This window comes from Schistocerca gregaria, chromosome 1 (genome assembly GCF_023897955.1).
Source record: "Schistocerca gregaria isolate iqSchGreg1 chromosome 1, iqSchGreg1.2, whole genome shotgun sequence".
Taxonomy (NCBI): domain Eukaryota; kingdom Metazoa; phylum Arthropoda; class Insecta; order Orthoptera; family Acrididae; genus Schistocerca; species Schistocerca gregaria.
This window is the reverse complement of record NC_064920.1, coordinates 689,345,612-689,367,035: the sequence shown is the minus strand read 5'-3', so window position 1 is coordinate 689,367,035 and position 21,424 is coordinate 689,345,612. Positions and strand designations below refer to the sequence as shown.

Sequence of the window (21,424 nt, the reverse complement as noted above, 5' to 3'; positions counted from 1 at the left end):
GCAATCACTAATTTCGCTTATCTATATTTTTTACTCAGGTTTGCCGTCTTTGAACGTTTCTCTCGACCGCCATGGAATTGCATAACAATCAGTATTTTTATTTGTCGTGACGTAGTGGGCAAAGCTTTCATAATAATAGTATCTTGTAATCTGAATTCCAGAGGGAAATGTTTCAGGCCTCAGTATTTTTCAGCGTCATCGAAAGTAAAGCATCCGAGACTGTGAAATCTGACACATTTTTTCGAGCCACAGTACTCCGAACGGAGATCTTTCACCGCAACCTACAAGCGGCACACTTTTCCCTGATTCTTCGACTCCATAGTCCTGGGTCAGCAGAAATCAAAAGATTAAGGGCAAGTAATACACCTACACACCTTCTCCATGTTTTCTATAGCTACCACAAGCACAGACAGATATGGACGGAGAACAATCAAAAGAAGCTCTTAGTTATTGCAAGAAGACGTAATTTTTTTCCAAATTTACCCCGAGATGATTGTGAAATGTGGAAACTGTGGGACACTGACCTCCACTGTAACCAAGTCGATAACGAGAGAAATGAATATCATCTGAAACTTACTAGTTTCTAAACAAGAATGACACACAGAACAAAGACATTAGGACTCTACTAGCCATGTACGGTGGAAGGGTATTACTACAGTTGATGTACAGATATTTCTAAATCCTCATCCATCGTGATTACGCCTCCGTACCTTAGCGGTGAGCCTGCCGTGAGGAGGACTTGGGTTTATTTCCTGGTACTGGCAGGGACGACAGGCGCACAGTGCGAACAGCCTCCTGAGGCCCATTGAGGAGCTACTTGAATGCTTACCGGTTCCAACCTCTGGAAAGCTCACAATGGCCGGTAGAGCGGTATGACGAACTCCCGCCCCTACAAACAGCATTTAAATAAATAATACCGATGGCATAGGATGACCCGGCGTTCAATCGACAAAGCAGGATGCTCTGGGCACCATCAGAGACTTACTTTAAAAAGTACACTGTTTAGGGATACAAACTTGGTAATCCAAGAAATTATAGTAGATGCTCATCGAGACCGACGGAAAAAAAAAACGCAATGACTTCACTCAGTGTCGGGCGACCACCTTCAACTTCATCGATTCACATTGGTTCATATTAACTGTACTCTCGAGACAGCAGCTTAGTGCCATCTTTTATCAGAGCTTCTAGTTGTGAAGACGTGGAGGCTGCAGTTACGCATGCGCTGCGCGTGGCCGAACTTTCGCCGCGGCGCTTGGGCGCAGTTCTGCTGGTAGCAGCTACAGGTATGCGTGGTCCGGCGGGTAGCCAAAGGCGCTGACCTGGAAATGACACCACTGAGACATTAGCTACTGTCTGGGTGCGTAGCTCAGATGGTAGAGCGCTCGCTTAGCATGTGAGAGGTACCGGGATCGATACCCGGCGCCTCCAGAACTATTATTTTATCATGTCCCTAATTTCTAGGAGTGCTACCTGCATTTTAGCAATTTTCCTGCTCCAGTTTTTCAGACTGTTTACGAATAACAAAGCCGTGGTTGACTAATTGAGTTGCTTTTTGTTCGTCATAACAGATATATTCTGCTTAAAACAGTGTTGATACTGGCTGAAATATAATCTGAAGCTTGAAAGTTGCTATTAACACCGTACTGTTTACCATTAACCTTAATGGATGGCTACACTGTCTATGTTCAGTAAATAGTAATTTTGTAGCAAACAGCAATTACGATATTTCACTTCGATACCTGTGATGCGTACTGACTACAGATACTGCGTTTGGGCACGTCACTTTCCCACTGATCAGTGATTCCTGACATTGCTGAAACCATTACTCCTGAGTGCAGACAGATATCACTCACATTAGAGCCTAAATAAACTTTAAAATGAAAACGAATTCTCTTTGAACCCTTTTATTTTCAAAATGACGAAAGATGTTTTGTTAGACTAAGAACTAAAGAGTCGATGAGACAGTTGCTTCTGCTTATTTCAAATGCTTCAAATGCCTGTGACCACTATGGGACTGAACTGCTGAGGTCATCAGTCCCCTAGAACTTAGAACTACTTAAACCTAACTAACCTAAGGACGTCACACACATCCATGCCCGAGGCAGGATTCGAACCTGCGACCGTAGCGGTCGCGCAGTTCCAAACTGATGCGGCTAGAACCGCTCGGCCACACAGGCCAGCACTGCTTATTTCTAACATCCGGTTTTGTATTTGGATTGTTCTATCAGCGCAGATCGTATGTCCTTCCAAGCCCATTCCTTTCGTTGTTTTTGTTTAACTGTGTGTGTGTGTGTGTGTGTGTGTGTGTGTGTGTGTGTGTGTCTCTGTGTGTGTGTGTGTGTGTATGTGATATCCACAGTGAGGGTAGATACTTGTTAGAAAAGATGCTCCCTCTGCACCATTGCTGTCCCTAGTGCACCATGCACTTCTTTTTAAAATCAACAAAGTTAAAAAGCATGCACCATTTGTAAAGCATATAACTGCTGGGCATAACTTCAGAAATTGTCAAAACTGAAAGTCTTCAGTTTACTGATTCTTTGTGTGTAACCACTGCAATTAATAATAATAATAATAATAATAATAATAATAATAACACTGTGTACACCATAACTCTGCAATCCACAGTTGTGTGTGTGTGGTTTGAGGTTTTCGGACGCAATCCACAGTTAGTTACATGGCAGAGGGTTCTTAGAACCACCCTCAGACTACTACTCTACCGTTCCACCCTTAAATCTTTCTGTAGGACCTCTGATTTCTCTTATTTACTACAATGATCAGTTTTCCATATGCAGGTTGTCGACAGTAAAATATTTTCACATTCAAGTGAGGGAGTTGGTGATTAAAATTTCGTGAAAAGGACTCGCCGCGAGGAAGAACGCCTTTGTTTTAAAGACTGACACTCAGCTAGCTTAACATACGCCATATTTCGCGATAATACAAAACGCGTTGGCCTCGTTTGGAGTCCTTCGATGTCCTCCGTCAATCCTGTCTTGCAAGGATTTCAAGCTGCACAACAGTATTCTAGCAGAGGACGAACAAGCGTAGCGTAGACAGTCTGTTTAGTTGACCAGTTGCACCTTACAAGTGTTCAACCAATAAAACTCGATCTTTGTTTCGTCTTCCCAAAAATATTATCTAAGTGATCATTTCAATTTAAGTTCTTCGCAGTTTTAATTCCTTGGTATTTAGTAGAACTGACAGATTTTAAATTTGTGTGATTTGTTTTGAAACCAAAATTTAACGGATTTCTTTTTGTACTTATCTGAATGACCTCATCCTTTCCATTATTTAGGGTCAAAGGCAACTTTTCGCACAACACAGAATAGTGTCTAAGTCATTTTGCACTTAGTTCTTCTGATGAGTTCACTAGGTGATAAACGATAGTATCATCTGCAAACAATCTAAGAGAGCTGCTCGCACTGTCACCTAAATCTGTTATATAGACTAGGAATAGCAGAGGGCCCGTAACACTTCCTTGAGGAACGCTAGATGTCACTTCTGCTTTACTACGAAACTGAAACGAGACACTCCTTAGGCGCGCAGTCAGAGTAGAAGTCTCTTGCGCAGAATGGTGTCAAAAGCATTCTGGAAATCTAGAAATATGGAATCAGTTTGAGATCACCTGTCTATAGCACTCATTACTTCGTTGAGTTGGATGCGTTTCACAAGAATGATACTTTCAAAATCCGTGCTGACTGTGTCTCATTAGACCGTTACGTTCGAGGTAATGCATAAAGTTCGAAAACAGTATATTTTCCAAAATTCTACTGTAACTCGAAATCAGTGATATGTGCCTGCAATTAACCAAATCACCTCTATTTCCTTTCTTGGTGACTGGTGTGACATATGCAACTTCCCAGTCTTTTGATACAGATTTTTCTTTCAGCGATCACTTGTTTATGATTGGGGCTACTGTATCAACAAACTCTGAAAGGAACCTAAATGGTACGCAGTCTCGACCGGAAGAACTAACTTTATGAAGTGTTTTAAACTGCTTCGCTACATCTTCTAATTTACTCGTGTAGGCAGTCTTTCTTGTTCGAATCCAGGAATATTTACTTCGTCTTCCTGGTGAAGAAATTTCGAAAAACAGTAATTGATAACTTCGTTTTAGTGGCGCTGTTGTGAGTAATGTCACCATTAGTATCGCGCAGTAAAGGTATTGGTTCAAATGGCTCTAAGCACTATGGGACTTAACATCTGAGGTCATCAGTCCCCCTAAACCTAACTAACCTAAGGACATTACACGTGACCCCCCCCCCCCCCCCCCAAGGCAGAATTCGAACCTGCGACTACAGCAGCAGCGCGGTTCCCGACTGATGCACCTAGAACCTCTCTGCCACAGCGGCCAGCGGTAAAGGTATTGATTGCATCTTGCCGCTGGTGTACTTTACGTACGACCAAAATCTCTCTGGTTTTGGTGTCAGATTTCGAGACAGAGTTTCGTTGTGGAAGCTACTAAAAGCCTCCTGTACTGAAGTCCATATAACCTTCTAGCTTCAGTAAAACATGGCCAGTCTTGGAGGTTTCGCGTTCTTTCAAATTTGGCACGCTTTTTCGTTGCTTCTGCAGTAGTGTTCTAACCTGTTTTGTGTACCGTGGGGAATCACCATCATCTTTTATTAATTTATTCAGAATAATTCACTCATTTGCTTTAGACACTATTTCTCTGAATTTAAGACACATCTAATCCACACTTACATAGTTAATTGGCAAGGAGTGCAGACTGTCTCTTAGGAAGGCGCCAGTATAATTTTTATCTGCTCTTTTATACGGATATATTTTGCGTTTACTGTTAGTGGATTTGGATATCAGCCTGTGATGATACGTAGCGGTTTCCTGCTGAGTAGTTGCTCTCTAACCAGCAGTCCATGCCAGCGAACCGGTTGCGTCTTTACCTGATGTCGATAGCACCTTAGGTATCTGGGCTAAGCTCGGCTCTGTTTAAAAAGAATAGATCAATAGTCATACAGAATCGAGCCGCACACATCTGCTTTCATGCCCAGCTGCTAACCTGCTTCGTGATGACTGGGTGTTGTGTGATGTACTTAGGTTAGTTAGGTTTAAGTAGTTCTAAGTTCTAGGGGACTGATGCCCATAGATGTTAAGTCCCATAGTGCTCAGAGCCATTTGAGCCATTTAAGGTGCCCTAATAGCTCCCTTGAGGGCACCACTCGAAAAAAAGTCATCTGCACTTGACTCCGATGATGCTACTCCACTGCCCGCTTTTCAGTTGGTTGGAGGCCTTCCTTACCAATAATACATAGTTATTAAGATCTACACACATGGTCTGTCTCCACTTGATCAGGTCCCGCAAAAACTACGTGGTGTAAAACTTTGCTTCCCCATCATTTGAGGCTTTAATGAAACAAATTGGTTACATATGTATCATTCAAAGTATTTTCCATCGCTGGCCACTACATTCTCCCATCTTTCGGGCAGTCTACGAAAGCTGCGTTGAAAAATGCTTCATCTTTTGAAGCGATGCACAAATCGATCCAATTTGTGACTTCTTCATGAGATCGGAAGTGTTTGACAGCCAGAGTGGACGGGAGAGGATTTCGCGTCCCCACCACTGTACACAATTATTGATGGTAGCTCCAGTGTTGGCCTTACGTTATCATAAAGTACGATAGCCTTATACAGCAGTGGCGGCCGTTTTCATCGAAGTGTTCGTCGCAGATGGTACAGCAGAAAGTTGCGATAGTATTGGGCCTTGACAGAGTGGCCGTTCCTAACAGGGTCACAGTCCAGATTACTGCGGCTTTCGTACACCAGACTGAGCATAACCTTCGTGGGTGCAATTTTCACTTATGCTCGCTGTTCTACTCTCTTTACATCCATCTTGTAGCGCGGCCAAGCTCAGAACGAATGTTTCAGGTGCTTGTATCTAGCCATCCTCGTATGTGGTCGCTATCTGTCGGTTGATTTCTGTATACTTTGTCGCGGGCTTTCTAATCCATTTGATTGATGAAGTCGTCCATTTGTAAGGTACGCGATCAGCCAGGCTTGGCATATATTAATTCCATGGAAACGTCTTGGTCCCTAAATACTTTATTCATGACACGTTTCGAGTAATCACCATCAGATAACTGTGGCAAAATTTACATTATGCAAATTTTGCCACGGTGAAATGATGATGATTACTCTAAAAGCGTCATAAATAGAATATTTAGCGATCAAGACGTTTCCATGGATTTACTACATGCCACCTGTGGAAAGACACTTGCATTATGAACTCCTCTTTAATTTTGAGATGCCGTAAGGGAGGAATATCGGATCGACAATTTCTGCTAACTTACGACACAAACGTATTAATTCACGATTAAAATGATAACATATAGCGCGAAACGGGCTATTACCACGAAATGGATGTGTAGTACCTACTATTGGCGTGATGGTCTAAGCAACGCTCTTTATTTTCGTGGGTTGTTGTTGTTGTCTTCAGTCCTGAGGCTGCTTTGATGCAGCTCTCCATGCTACTCTATCCTGTGCAAGCTGCTTCATCTCCCAGTACCTACTGCAACCTACATCCTTCTGAATCTGCTTAGTGTATTCATCTCTTGGTCTCCCTCTACGATTTTTACCCTCCACGCTGCCCTCCAATGCTAAATTTGTGATCCCTTGATGCCTCAAAACATGTCCTACCAACCGATCCCTTCTACTAGTCAAGTTGTGCCACAAACTTCTCTTCTCCCCAATCCTATTCAATTCCTCCTCATTAGTTACGTGATCTACCCATCTAATCTTCAGCATTCTTCTGTAGCACCACATTTCGAAAGCTTCTATTCTCTTCTTGTCCAAACTAGTTATCGTCCATGTTTCACTTCCATACATGGTTACACTCCAAACAAATACTTTCAGAAACGACTTCCTGATACATAAATCTATATTCGATGTTAACAAATTTCTCTTCTTGAGAAACGCTTTCCTTGCCATTGCCAGTCTACATTTTATATCCTCTCTACTTCGACCATCATCAGTTATTTTACTTCCTAAATAGCAAAACTCCTTTACTACTTTAAGTGTCTCATTTCCTAATCGAATTCCCTCAGCATCACCCGATTTAATTTGACCACATTCCATTATCCTCGTTTTGCTTTTGTTGATGTTCATCTTATATCCTCCTTTCAAGACACTGTCCATTCCGTTCAACTGCTCTTCCAAGTCCTTTGCTGTCTCTGACAGAATTACAATGTCATCGGCGAACCTCAAAGTTTTTATTTCTTCTCCATGAATTTTAATACCTACTCCAAATTTTTCTTTTGTTTCCTTTACTGCTTGCTCAATATACAGATTGAATAACATCGGGGAGAGGCTACAACCCTGTCTCACTCCTTTCCCAACCACTGCTTCCCTTTCATGCCCCTCGACTCTTATGACTGCCATCTGGTTTCTGTACAAATTGTAAATAGCCTTTCGCTCCCTGTATTTTACCCTGGCCACCATCAGAATTTGAAAGAGAGTATTCCAGTCAACATTGTCAAAGGCTTTCTCCAAGTCTACAAATGCTAGAAACGTAGGTTTGCCTTTTCTTAATCTTTCTCCTAAGATAAGTCGTAAGGTCAGTATTGCCTCACGTGTTCCAACATTTCGACGGAATCCAAACTGATCCTCCCCGAGGTCCGCATCTACCAGTTTTTCCATTCGTCTGTAAAGAATTCGCGTTAGTATTTTGCAGCTGTGACTTATTAAACTGATAGTTCGGTAATTTTCACATCTATCAGCACCTGCTTTCTTTGGGATTGGAATTATTATATTCTTCTTGAAGTCTGAGGGTATTTCACCTGTCTCATACATCTTGCTCACCAGCTGGTAGAGTTTTGTCATGACTGGCTCTCCCAAGGCCGTCAGTAGTTCTAATGGAATGTTGTCTACTCCGGGGGCCTTGTTTCGACTCAGGTATTTCAGTGCTCTGTCAAACTCTTCACGCAGTATCTTACCTCCCATTTCGTCTTCATCTACATCCTCTTCCATTTACATAATATTGTCCTCAAGTACATCGCCCTTGTATAAACCTTCTATATACTCCTTCCACCTTTCTGCCTTCCCTTCTTTGCTTAGAACTGGATTGCCATCTGAGCTCTTGATATTCATACACGTGGTTCTCTTCTCTCCAAAGGTCTCTTTAATTTTCCTGTAGGCAGTATCTATCTTACCCCTAGTGAGATAAGCTTCTACATCCTTACATTTGTCCTCTAGCCATCCCTGCTTAGCCATTTTGCACTTCCTGTTGATCTCATTTTTTAGATGTTTGTATTCCTTTTTGCCTGCTTCATTTACTGCATTTTTATATTTTCTCCTTTCATCAATTAAATTCAATATTTCTTCTGTTACCCAAGGATTTCTAGCAACCCTCGTCTTTTTACCTACTTTATCCTCTGCTGCCTTCACTACTTCATCCCTCAGAGCTACCCATTCTTCTTCAACTGTGTTTCTTTCCCCCATTGCTGCCAATTGTTCCCTTATGCTCTCCTTGAAACTCTGTACAGCCGCTGGTTCTTTCAGCTTATCCAGGTCCCATGTCCTTAAATTCCCACCTTTTTGCAGTTTCTTCAGTTTTAACCTACAGGTCATAACCAATAGATTGTGGTCAGAGTCCACATCTGCCCCTGGAAATGTCCTACAATTTAAAACCTGATTCCTAAATCTCTGTCTTACCATTATATAATCTATCTGATACCTTTTAGTATCTCCAGGATTCTTCCATGTATACAACCTTCTTTTATGATTCTTGAACCAAGTGTTAGCTATGATTAAGTTATGCTCTGTGCAAAATTCTACCAGACGGCTTCCTCTTTCATTTCTTAGCCCCAATCCATAATCACCTACTATGTTTCCTTCTCTCCCTTGTCCTACTGACGAATTCCAGTCACCCATGACTATTAAATTTTCGTCTCCCTTCACTACCTGAATAATTTCTTTTATCTCATCATACATTTCATCAATTTCTTCATCATCTGCAGAGCTAGTTGGCATATAAACTTGTACTACTGTCGTAGGCATGGGCTTTGTGTCTATCTTGGCCACAATAATGCGTTCACTAAGCTGTTTGTAGTAGCTTACCCGCATTCCTATTTTCCTATTCATTATTAAACCTACTCCTCCATTACCCCTATTTGATTTTGTATTTATAACCCTGTATTCACCTGACCAAAAGTCTTGTTCCTCCTGCCACCGAACTTCACTAATTCCCACTATATCTAACTTTAACCTATCCATTTCCCTTTTTAAATTTTTTAACCTACCTGCCCGATTAAGGGATCTGACATTCCACGCTCCGATCCGTAGAATGTGGGTATACAGCATTAAAATTCTTTAGGTGATGAAGCTGTTTCCGGGAAAGTACTAAATGAATTCACAACTGCAATACGAGTAAACTGTTAACTCATTACATCAACAATGATTCTGAGTGCAGAAGGTAACTTACTCGCAAAATTTCAGTCCATTGGGGCGCAATAACCTGATAAAACTTCTGTCTAGCCATGTTTCACTGGTTTCTTTTAGGGAAATTACGCATTACGATAAGGTTACGGACAGACATCAACTCCTGTGACAAACCATCCTGTGTGCATCAGTGGACTTGTTTGTAATATGCCGCATCCAACACACTGTGCATTGTACGATATGTATGGACTCTAGACTTCTTATATAGGAACACCGTAAATAAATATTTGTAACGTTTAACTTTCGTTCGAAGGAAATCTTTAAATATTTGTGTTTTTCGGTGTTTCATCTATGTTTAAAACTCGATAAATAAACGATGTGCCCGTATCGTTTAAACGCCGTGGTTTCACTTTTGCCGACCAAAAGAGCAAGATTATGCCATTACAATATAAATTTCATTTTATGAGCAGACTGGTCTACAATCACCAATCATCGGCCAGTGAAAATTACTACACAGGTGTTATTACGTAAGTTACGCTTGGAATTCCTAATTTTCAAACATACCCCCCACCCACACACACATATGCGAGCGCGCCCTTTGTTTTTAACAGGGCGCAGTACCTCGTACTTCCATTACTGTCTTTATCCAGTACTCTGTGCAGTTCGCCTGGCAGTCCGCGGAGTATCGCGGGTGTCTGTCGCTAATTTCAAATTTTCATCCACTTAAATATTTCGTCGAGGCTTTCAAAGACTCACCCTGTACGACTTCACTGCGGTCTACATACGAGACCAAACCATAGTCTCAGCAGAGGTTATTTCCGACTTCTGCTGGCAGACCAGCGACACGTGCCGCTATGTTTACAATAAGGAGCGAGGGGGAGGAACCACAAGTTGGCTCCAAGACGCGGCCAAAGCGCCGAATCGCGCGTGGACGCTCTCTCTGGCTCTGCCATCCATCTAGGAATGATATATCTCCTCTCCTCTCTCCTTATTGCTATAGGACTTCGTTCCACTGTAAAACGAATCTTCCATAACCGCCCTGACTGGTTAGTGGTACGTCTTTCTACCCTTAGCGCGCCCAGTTATATACAGTAATGGCAGAATATAATCATCTGATAATGATTTTAAAATTGTTTCAGACGCAAACTTCGTATGTTTACATTCGTGACTATTCTGAAAATTACTTCTGAGTCTCGGCACAATTCCGTACATAAACTAAAAAAGACCTGGTACGTTATTAGGTGTATGTGTGTGTGTGTGTGTGTGTGTGTGTGTGTGTTAACTACTACTATGCTAATGCTGAAATCGCAATTTATGCTATTTAACTAGCATTACAGCTTTTCGTAGGACAGTTTGGGTGTCATCAATAATTGGAACATCAGAGTAAATTCAGTATTTCCTACTTGCGCACAAACACTTACTGTGCCTAACAAGCCATTCACCGTCTCCATTGCCCACTGACACAGGGCGCTACACATCAACAACTCAGCTTAATAACTGTGCTCTTTACTACTTGCCGCCTATAAAGATTTGTCCAACAGTAACATTTGCCAAAATAATGCCGTTATTTTACGTACTTCGGAGTTTCTACCAGTGTTCAATCTGACGCACATCCACTGCTATTTAAATGACATACAGGTTTCTACTTATCTGCTAAGTGCCAATAAAGTAGCTGTGATACTTAACTATTAACATAACAAGCAATTAACATATCTGAATCCTCTATTTCTCTGTTACCTTTAACTTCATCAGTTTGAAACCTTTATATTCGAAGAACAACTTGCAAAGTATACACTGAACTTCCAACCTCTTACTCAATAAGAGCATAGTGTAGAATCAACAATGCTAAATTACTAATACTGGTCTCATATTTGTTTAGTTTACTTTTGAATAATTCCATATATTTCTTTCGTTTACCTTCTAATGTAACAATGTACCTACTATTTAAAAGGTAAAATTAACATTTCTCTTCAATAATGCATCTTAATGAAAGCGAAAAAAATTCGTATTTTTTTAGGATTATCTTCCCATTAGTCAGAAACTTAAAACCATATTTAATTTAGCGGGCGACCGAGAGATTCACTATACCGAACAGCGCATTCCCTTTACTTCGTTATTTTAAGTGTGCCTGCGCCACGTTCATGACAAATGAATACTTGCGTGATATAGCGTAGTGTATACTAATGGAAATGGAAAATAAAGACAGTGAAACTCGAAACTTACATAGAATGAGTCAGAAGGAAAGGGACATGCTTTTAGGCTTGATAGCAGCCCCATTGGTGATTCTGAACAAAAAAAACTTCAAACGAACATACACCCTTTCTTAACTGTACCCGACCTACAGCTGTTTTAAAATCACGAACGTCCGTCGTATATCCTTCTTCACCAATATCCACGTGCGAATACACGCAAAGTGACATTAGGCTGCGCAGCTTTGTCTTTACTGGCCATTCCGTACGGCTGTACGTCCAGTGTCGCAGTGCCTCACTGAAACATATCTTGGGCGTTCGAATGGTTGCCATGGGGTCATTTCTTGGCCGCTGAGGTCACCCAATCCTGCTACATTAGATTACTGCTTGTAGGGTTGGCTTAAGAGCGAAGTCTGCAAGAGCAGAGTGGACATAAAGGAGGACCCTCTCACTCGGATTGTACTTGCTTGTACTCAAGTAAAGGAGCGTACTAATGAGCTCCGATCAGTAACACACCAGCTGTCTGCAAGAGATGCGAAATGCACTGCAGTAAGCCGCTGACTGTCTCAATATCTTTTGTAAGGAAATGTAAACAATTAAACAAAACATTAGGTTGCAGTTGCAAAACAAATGGCTCTGAGCACTATGGGACTCAACTGCTGTGGTCATTAGTCCCCTAGAACTTAGAACTACTTAAACCTAATTAACCTAAGGACATCACACACATCCATGCCCGAGGCAGGATTCGAACCTGCGACCGTAGCAGTCGCACGGTTCCGGACTGCGCGGCTAGAACTGCGAGACTACCGCGGCCGGCTCGCAGTTGCAGTCACATACATTTCTCCTGTTCCCCATTGTTTTCGTTAGTTTCCTCGGAGACTTAAGTACAGGACATACCATCATACGACTTTTTTTTGTTCATAATCTTTAATACTACCACCCCTCAAAGCGTGTACCTTTTTCTCCTGACTCACCCTAATACAGCCTACATCAAACAAGAGCGAGGTAACTCGCTGATTGGACAGACAAATCAGTACTGTCACATCAGTATAGTCAAGTCTTTGGTCTTCTGCGTTTACTAGCGAAATTTTTGTGATGAACGTTTTCTCCATCACCAAGATTCGAGCTTACTACTTCTGGATAGTGCGCCGACACGCTGATGAGACTTAGCGATCTCGGCTACGGAGGTTGCTTCAAGTGACAAACTCAGAATAAAAGGATCAATGCAGCCCTCTTCCACGCTGCTCCTTTAACCACTCTGCTGGTTATCACGTTTTGATGTTCCGACAGATACAGCAAAAGAACTCTTCCAAGCTAAATACATTAGCTTATCATAAGGAAATCGTGGTAAAGTCCCTCGAACTCCAATAAATCCAAATGACATAGTAGCAAGATGAAAAACAATAAAATAAAAAAATCACCCCCTAAAAAATTAAAGCTAGTAACATACTTATAAAAACAATTTTAGTACATTCCGCCAAAAAAATCAAAGTAAAACCGCCTGCACCATAGTCAATAGTAAACCCTGAAACTAATTCAGACTCCCCTTCAGCAAAATCAAAAGGAGTTCGGTTAGTTTCAGCTCAACAAGAAGCAAAACAAGCTAAGGCTAAAGGAAAAGATATAATAATAAATCAACGATAAAGTTGGTAACTCATAAAATCAAATATATTGAAACAACCAATTAAAATAATTGAAGCTAATAAAATCAAGGTTAGTCTAACCTCACATGAAATGGTCTGAGCAACAGACTAAACTATCAAAGAATAATCTGAATCTTAAGATCAATTATTACAGCATAAATACCTATTCTAGTACAACATAAGAAAAATAAAAACCCATAAGAAAAGGCAAACATGTATATCAAATAGGGAAAAATTACCCAAACAGCCAAAGAAATTATTACACTGAAAACGGGGAGAAACAGTTTTTAGCATGGATACGGACTGCAACTGCTGTGTTCGGATGCCGTCTGAGTTGGCATCCCTTCGCTCCCAGCTTCATGCAGTGTTGGCTTCGGTCACACAGCTTGAGGCTGTTGCCAATGGGCATCACTGTGGGGGTCCAGATGGGGGTTTGTCGGGGACGGCCAGCTCGTCCCACGCATCCCCCGATCGGACTACGACTGTGGTTTCCCGGGATGCTGTCCGCATTGGGGCTGATCTCTCATTTGTGGTAGAGTGCGAGGTCGTCTCAAGGTGTGGCAGGGGGCGAAAGATAATCGGGAGAGCTGAACGGAAGGCCTCTCCAGTTTGTCTGACGAACCGGTTTCAGTCTCTTTCTCAGGCTGATACTGATCTTCGGCCTGACATGGCTCCTTGTCCTGTTCCAGAGGTTGCCCCTCAGTCTGCAAGATCCGGGCGGTCGCAGAGGGTGGGCTTACTGGTAGTTGGGAGCTCCAACGTCAGGCGCGTAATGGGCCCCTTAGGGATATGGCAGCAAGAGAGGGGAAGAAAACCAATGTGCACTTCGTATGCATACGGGGGGGAGTCATTCCTGATGTGGAAAGGGTCCTTCCGGATGCCATGAAGGGTACAGGGTGCACCCATCTGCAGGTGGTCGCTCATGTCGGCACCAAAGATGTGTGTCTCCATGGATCGGAGGAAATCCTCTCTGGCTTCCGGCGGCTATCTGATTTGGTGAAGACTGCCAGTCCCGCTAGCGGGATGAAAACAGAACTGACCATCTGCAGCATCGTCGACAGGACTCATTGCGGACCTTTGGTACAGAGCCGAGTGGAGCGTCTGAATCAGAGGCTGAGACGATTCTGCGACCGTGTGGGCTGCAGATTCCTCGACTTGCACTATAGGGTGGTGGGGTTTCGGGTTCCGCTGGATAGGTCAGGAGTACACTACATGCAACAAGCGGTTACACGGATATCAGGGGTTGTGTGGCGGGGGCTGGGCGGTTTTTTAGGTTAGATAGCCGTGGGCAAGTACAGAAAGGGCAACAGCCACAACGGGTGCGGGGCAAAGTCAGGACATCCAGGGACCAAGTAGCAATCGGTATTGTAATTGCAAACTGTCGAAGCTGCGTTGGTAAAGTACCGGAACTTCAAGCGTTGATAGAAAGCACCGAAGCTGAAACAGTTATAGGTACAGAAAGCTGGCTTAAGCCGGAGATAAATTCAGCCGAAATTTTTACAAAGGTACAGACAGTGTTTAGAAAGGATAGATTACATGCAACTGGTGGTGGAGTGTTCGTCGCTGTTAGTAGTAGTTTATCTTGTAGTGAAGTAGAAGTGGATAGTTCCTGTGAATTATTTTGGGTGGAGGTTACACTCAACAACCGAGCTAGGTTAATAATTGGCTCCTTTTACCGACCTCCCGACTCAGCAGCATTAGTGGCAGAACAACTGAGAGAAAATTTGGAATACATTTCACTTAAATTTTCTCAGCATGTTATAGTCTTAGGTGGAGATTTCAATTTACCAGATATAGACTGGGACACTCAGATGTTTAGGACGGGTGGTAGGGACAGAGCATCGAGTGACATTATCCTCAGGGCACTGTCCGAAAATTACCTCGAGCAATTAAACAGAGAACCAACTCGTGGAGATAACATCTTCGACCTACTGATGACAAACAGACCCGAACTTTTCGACTCTGTATGTTGCAGAACAGGGAATCAGTGATCATAATGCCGTTCCAGCATCCCTGAATATGGAAGTTAATAGGAATATAAAAAAATGGAGGAAGGTTTATCTGTTTAGCAAGAGTAATAGAAGGCAGATTTCATACTACCTAACAGATCAAAACGAAAATTTCTGTTCCGACACTGACAGTGTTGAGTGTGTATGGAAAAAGTTCAAGGCAATCGTAAAATGCATTTAGATAGGTACGTGCCGAGTAAAAACACTCGTTCGACCTATACTTGAGTATTGCTCATCAGTGTGGGATCCGTACCAGATCGGGTTGACGGAGGAGATAGAGAAGATCCAAAGAATAGCGGCGCGTTTCGTCACAGAGTTATTTGGTAACCGTGATAGCGTTACGGAGATGTTTAACAAACTCAAGTGGCAGACTCTGCAAGAGAGGCGCTCTGCATCGCGGTGTAGCTTGCTCGCCAGGTTTCGAGAGGGTGCGTTTCTGGATGAGGTATCGAATATATTGCTTCCTCCTACTTATACCTCCCGAGGAAGTCACGAATTTAAAATTAGAGAGATAGGAGCGCGCACGGAGGCTTTCAGACAGTCGTTCTTCCCGCGAACCATACGCGACTGGAACAGGAAAAGGAGGTAACGGCAGTGGCACGTAAAGTGTCCTCCGCCACATACCGTTGGGTGGCTTGAGGAGTATAAATGTAGATGTAGATGTAGCAAATAATTAGATAGAATAGCAATGGGCTGGTCCTTACAAATTAGCTTATTAGCATCACTAAAAAGTTGAGAAATACCAAAAGATCCTACCTTATTTGGACCCTTACGAATTTGGATACAACCTAAAACCGTACGCTCCAGCAAAGTTAAGAAAAGCCAAACCAACTAAAACACAAATGACCAAAAGAAGAAAATCCAACGTAAATGTAAATAAATCATAAAGTATAAATACTTCTTGTAGAAAAAATCTACATAAATGAATTCTGCATTCTACAGATTACTCTGTCGAAATAGCAATCAATTAATACCAATCAATAATATAAAAAAATGTTTTGCTCAATTTGTCCTTTCACACTAATATGAGTAAACAGTTTTAGGATAGGAACCGACCTGACTCACGCCGGTCTGCACTCAGATCATCTAAGAATTTAAAGACCGAACAGTCCTAATTACTAGACACCTGCACCCAAAATTTTTCTTAATCCAACATCGAAGTCGCACTCTGGTTTGATGATATGAGCTTTCGGAAACAATTACGCTGTTATCTCTAAGGTAACTTAACCTTATGACCGTAAATTATGGATCAAAATAATAAACGTAAATCAATGATATAATAATGAAGAGTTTATTTATTCTTCATGTCACCCCAACAAAAAATTATCATGAAATATAGAAAGGTCAACAAAAAGTTATATGAAACGTTAAGTTCTATAGAATCTTCTCGTCCTGGAGATAAATTTAAGCCATTTGACTTAAAAGTTAAATTCAAAATTTTTTTTAAAAGACAGTTTATTTCTCGTCAATTCATTCATTCCAGCCACTGATTAAGAGACTAATGATCATGCTACCTTTGCACGGCAAAAACAAGGCGGCTCTTTTTTTTTCCAAAATCGCCTCTGGAGGCGCCGGGTATCGATCCCGGTACCTCTCACATGCTAAGCGAGCGCTCTACCATCTGAGCTACGCCCCCAGCTACTCGAGATATCGTGGCAACACAAAGTCTGTGTGCGTGGCCGAGGTTTCGTTGGCACGCATGGAGCCAGAGTGGCGTACTGGGTGGGGAGAGAGGAGGGCGTGGTCGGGCTGGAACCCAGGGCGCTGTCCTGGGAACAGGTGTACGATGTCGAAGCACAAACCTCGTGTCTGGGGGCGTAGCTCAGATGGTAGAGCGCTCGCTTAGCATGTGAGAGGTACCGGGATCGATACCCGGCGCCTCCAGTAACTGTTTTGTTCACTGTTACAACTATGTGTGGTGGTGCGACGCTTGACAGATTGAAAGTCTCCGTAATAAATATATTGTTTCTGTGACAGTAGTTCTTCGGTCTTATAGGAAAACTGATAGCGACGCAAGTGTTTACACGGAATGGCGCAATCGAAACCTGTAGGCTGAGCCACTTTCAAACGGTCGTGATTATTTTGTTACAAAATTACCGAAACATCATCTCCCATGGCGCTAGAGGAAACAGTGAAGTACTGAGGAGCATAAGCTTTGAACGGCTACAAGGCACAGGACCCGAGTAACATGGATGATACACAGAAAATTTTGAAAAGCTCGTTACCGTCCATACAAGTGTCAAAACATGCTGTTCGCATAGTTTAACGTTTGAAAATATTTCATCGGTCAAATTCGCAATTTCAACATACATAAATTAGGGTAACAGATACAAGTAAAATTTATAAAATGTAATTTCAGCGTTTTTATTTCAGGGTAAATGATGGACTTTGGCTGTGCAACAAATTTTTCCTTCTATTCAGGGGCTCTAAAAATAATTTATAACTCATAATTCCCTTTAAGCGTTATCAGCGTTAAGGGAAAACAACCTCAGATGCCTCAATAAATATAACGTTGGTAACGAAGCTGGTAAGACCCTAATCTTTCAAAAAGGTGAGACCAATGCTGACAACTGTTTTTGAATTTCTAAAAATCAGACAGGAGAGATTCTGGGCTGTGAAGAATTGCTCCTAATAGACCGACGGAAAATACCACAACACCAAAAAATAATTAATGTACAGCAATGAAATTTTGGAAACACATTTTTCTACGTAATATATTTGAGTGATTGACGTTGGAAGAGACGAGTTTAACGTGGTCGCGAGATAAGCCACTTCAAATTTGAAATTATGGCACATTAATAACCGATGTAACCGCTAGAGTGTTCAATGCGAGCGTGCAAATGTGTATGCATTGTATTGTACAGGTGCTGGATGGAGCCGGCCGCTGTGGCCGAGCGGTTCTAGGCGCTTCAGTCCGGAACCGCACTGCTGCTACGGTCGCGGGTTTGAAACCTGCCTCAGGCATGGATGTGTGTGCTGTCCTTAGGTTAGTTAGGTTTAAGTAGTTCTAAGTCTAGGGGACTCATGACCTCAGATGTTAAGACCCACAGTGCTCAGAGCCATTTGAACCAATTTGGAGGTGCAGGATGTCAGTTCGTGACTCAGTGTACCATGCCCGTTGCACTGGACCGGTGATACATGGACGGTTAATGCTGTTTGTGGACAGTGCTTCGGTTGTCGTCCCATATGTGCTCCACTGGAGACAGATCTGGTAACTGAGAAGGCCAAGGCAACATGTCGTCATTCTGCAGAGCATCTTGGGTTAAAACAGTGGGCGAGCGTTATCCAGTTCGAAAACAACACCTGGTATGCTGTTTATGAATAGTAACACAAGCAGTCGAATCACCAGGCAGACGCACACATTTCCGGTCAGGAAGTGTGGGACAACCACGAGAGTGCTCCTGCTGTCACACGACATCGCGCCTTCGACCAGGTGTAGTCCAGTGTGCCTACCACGCACACAGATTGGTTGCAGGCCCTCTACTTCCCTCCATCTAACCAACACACGGCCATCACTGGCACCGAAGCAGACCTAATTTTCATCAGACAATACAACAGACCTCCACCCTGGCATCCAATGAGCTCGCGTTGGACACCCACGTAGTCGCAAATGGTGGTGGTTTGTGGTGAGCGGAATGCACGCTACAAGGCGTCTGGCTCGGAGCTACTAACCAAAATGTAACAGTCCGGTGTGCCACTGTGTGCCAATTGCTGCTCAAATTATTGCTGCAGACGCAGTACGATGCGCCCGACTCATAAGCTGAACATGATGGCCTTCCCTCTCGGTAGAGCCACATGGCCGTCTGGAGCCTGGTCTTCTTGTGACCGTACATTCTCGAGACCACCGCTGCCAGCAGTCGTGTTCAGGGTCTACATTCCACCTGAGTCTTTCTGCGATGTCATACAGGGTGTTCAAAAGGTCTCTCCGCAGCGCCGTATGATTGTTAGCCGTGCGTGCCGTATGCCGCAGTGAATATACCGAAATGAAACTTAGTGAAATACAAGTTAATAATTAACTGAATATTCATTATTACATACAAATTTTCATATTAAATGTTGAAAGTGTCCCCCCTGTTGTTGAGTACACAATTCAATTCGTCTAATCATGTTTCCAAACTCAAGCTGTAACATTTCTTCTGTAACAGAAGCAGTGAAAGTGGATATCGTAGTTTTCAATTCATAGATGGATTTTGGACAGTTTTTATAGACAGTTGCTTGCCCTGCACCCCAGAAGAAAAAGTCAGGTGGTGTTAGGTCGGGCGATCGTGGAGGTCAAAGTCCCTGTGAAATTCAGCGGCTTTACACATGTGATTCATAGTGTTAAATTAAGCTTGAAAGTTGACGTAATTGAACAATCACAAAAGTATGAGATGAAAAGCATTTATTCAAACTGACTGACGTTTTCATTTTGCGTTTAATGAACAGCCTCAATTGCTTTAGGCAGGACAGCAACAATATAGTCCCTTCCAGATATTATAACGCACAATTTATCATGAATCAACCACCAGGCTTATGGGTACACAAAGTAACCGTATATGGAAACAACAATATGAAGAATAAAAATGTAGACGTTACTAACGTTTTATTTTAAAAGCTTTAAGAGCTTTCGCATAAAAATTCGGAGGCTTTACTTTCCAGCACGCCGTCGCATGTATTCGCCTTTGTAACTGGTCACACGGAGGTGAGACATTTCTTTTAAAAGTAAAGTGTCTCATCGTTGGTTCGCAGTAAAGTGTAGGGAGCGTCTCGAAGTCATGAAGAGAGTCAGGCGGTATATATAACTCGCAGCAAAACTTCGTCATCGAACAATAACAGCAAACGAAAACAAGCCTTCGTCGTCAACATCACTCAGCTTTGATGAGAACGGCATGAAGACTTTTAGAGATAACACTGTTCAGGTGACGTTAGATGCAAACGCGCTTTTCGTAAAATACGGTTTTTCATCGGCAATTTGAAATGAGGAGTGGAAAGAGAACATTTGCCTCCAGAGGCCATATACAAACACGTTACGGGCATCAATACCGCGTTAACATCACGCCAATGGTGCGAGACCATATAGTACCGATCGACGATGACTGAAAGAGAGTCCCATATTTCATACTTACCCTTGTTTTCAGTAAGTACAGTAATATACCTACGGGAGGGAACAAAACAGATACACTGGTAACTGCACACTTTTGCCATTAAAGGCGGCGCGGTCTAAGGCCCTTTGTCACGGTCCGTGTGGCTCCCCCTGTAGGAGGTTCGAGTCCTCCCTCGGCCGTGTGTGTGTGTGTGTGTGTGTGTGCGTGTGTGTGTGTGTGTGTGTGTGTGTGTGTGTGTGTATGTGTTGTCCTTAGTGTAAGTTAGTTTAAGTTAGATGAAGTGGGGTATAAGCTAAGGGACCGATGACCTCAGTAGTTTGGTCACGTAGGATCTTACCACAAATTTCTCAAATTTTCTCGCTACTAAAGACGAAAGTAGTTCTGTGATGATGTGGACCACACTTAGATGCTCCAGCTGTTACTCTACAGAGACAGATCTCAGTCAGTCATTGTGGTGTCCCTCTGAGTGATGATAAGCGGATTTACCAGCGTGTGTGGCCTACGTGGTTAACAAAGACATATGGCGTAGCGCTCCACCTGGAAGTAACCATTTCGAATTCTGCTTTGTAAGCTTCCATTGTCACTGTGTCTTATATTTCATACACAATACCTATCGCCAACTTTACTAAAGGCAAACGGAATTCAATTGGCTGGAGACTGGAACGCTAACATATAGGGGAAGACGAGAAGGTTATGAGCTCTGCGTGTCCCGAGTACACATCCCATGTCCTATTCGATCTGAATACAGGTTGATTATTACATTTCAATCCAGTTAGATAACATTATGTATATGATCTACATACAGTTATTCAAAACTAATAAAATACATTATAATAATCAACGTAAACTCGACAAGCATTTCAACGCCAACAGTTCCAATCTGCACATGTAACTATTGTTACAATACTATTTTTCGCTATGGTCAGCGTAAGGCTATGAAAACCACAAAAGTTTAGACGAAACATCATATATGACAATTACTTTCTTTTTATTTTCACGCGTGATTATTCACTTTAAGAACTTGAGCTACTTCAAACCAGAAAACGATCTTTTCAATAACTCATTATCGCTACCTATTCATTTGTATCACCAGTTACTGTTCATCTTTTCAC

At 42.4% G+C, this 21,424-nt stretch overlaps 2 non-coding genes across 2 annotated transcripts; one reads left to right on the top strand and one right to left on the bottom strand.

Annotated features, from left to right (window-relative positions):
- Positions 1-16,791: 16,791 nt before the first annotated feature.
- Trnaa-agc (transfer RNA alanine (anticodon AGC)) lies at positions 16,792-16,864 on the bottom strand. The gene has a single exon. It is a non-coding gene; the product is annotated as a tRNA-Ala (tRNA).
- Positions 16,865-17,039: 175 nt separating this feature from the next.
- On the top strand, positions 17,040-17,112 carry Trnaa-agc (transfer RNA alanine (anticodon AGC)). The gene has a single exon. It is a non-coding gene; the product is annotated as a tRNA-Ala (tRNA).
- Positions 17,113-21,424: the final 4,312 nt, after the last annotated feature.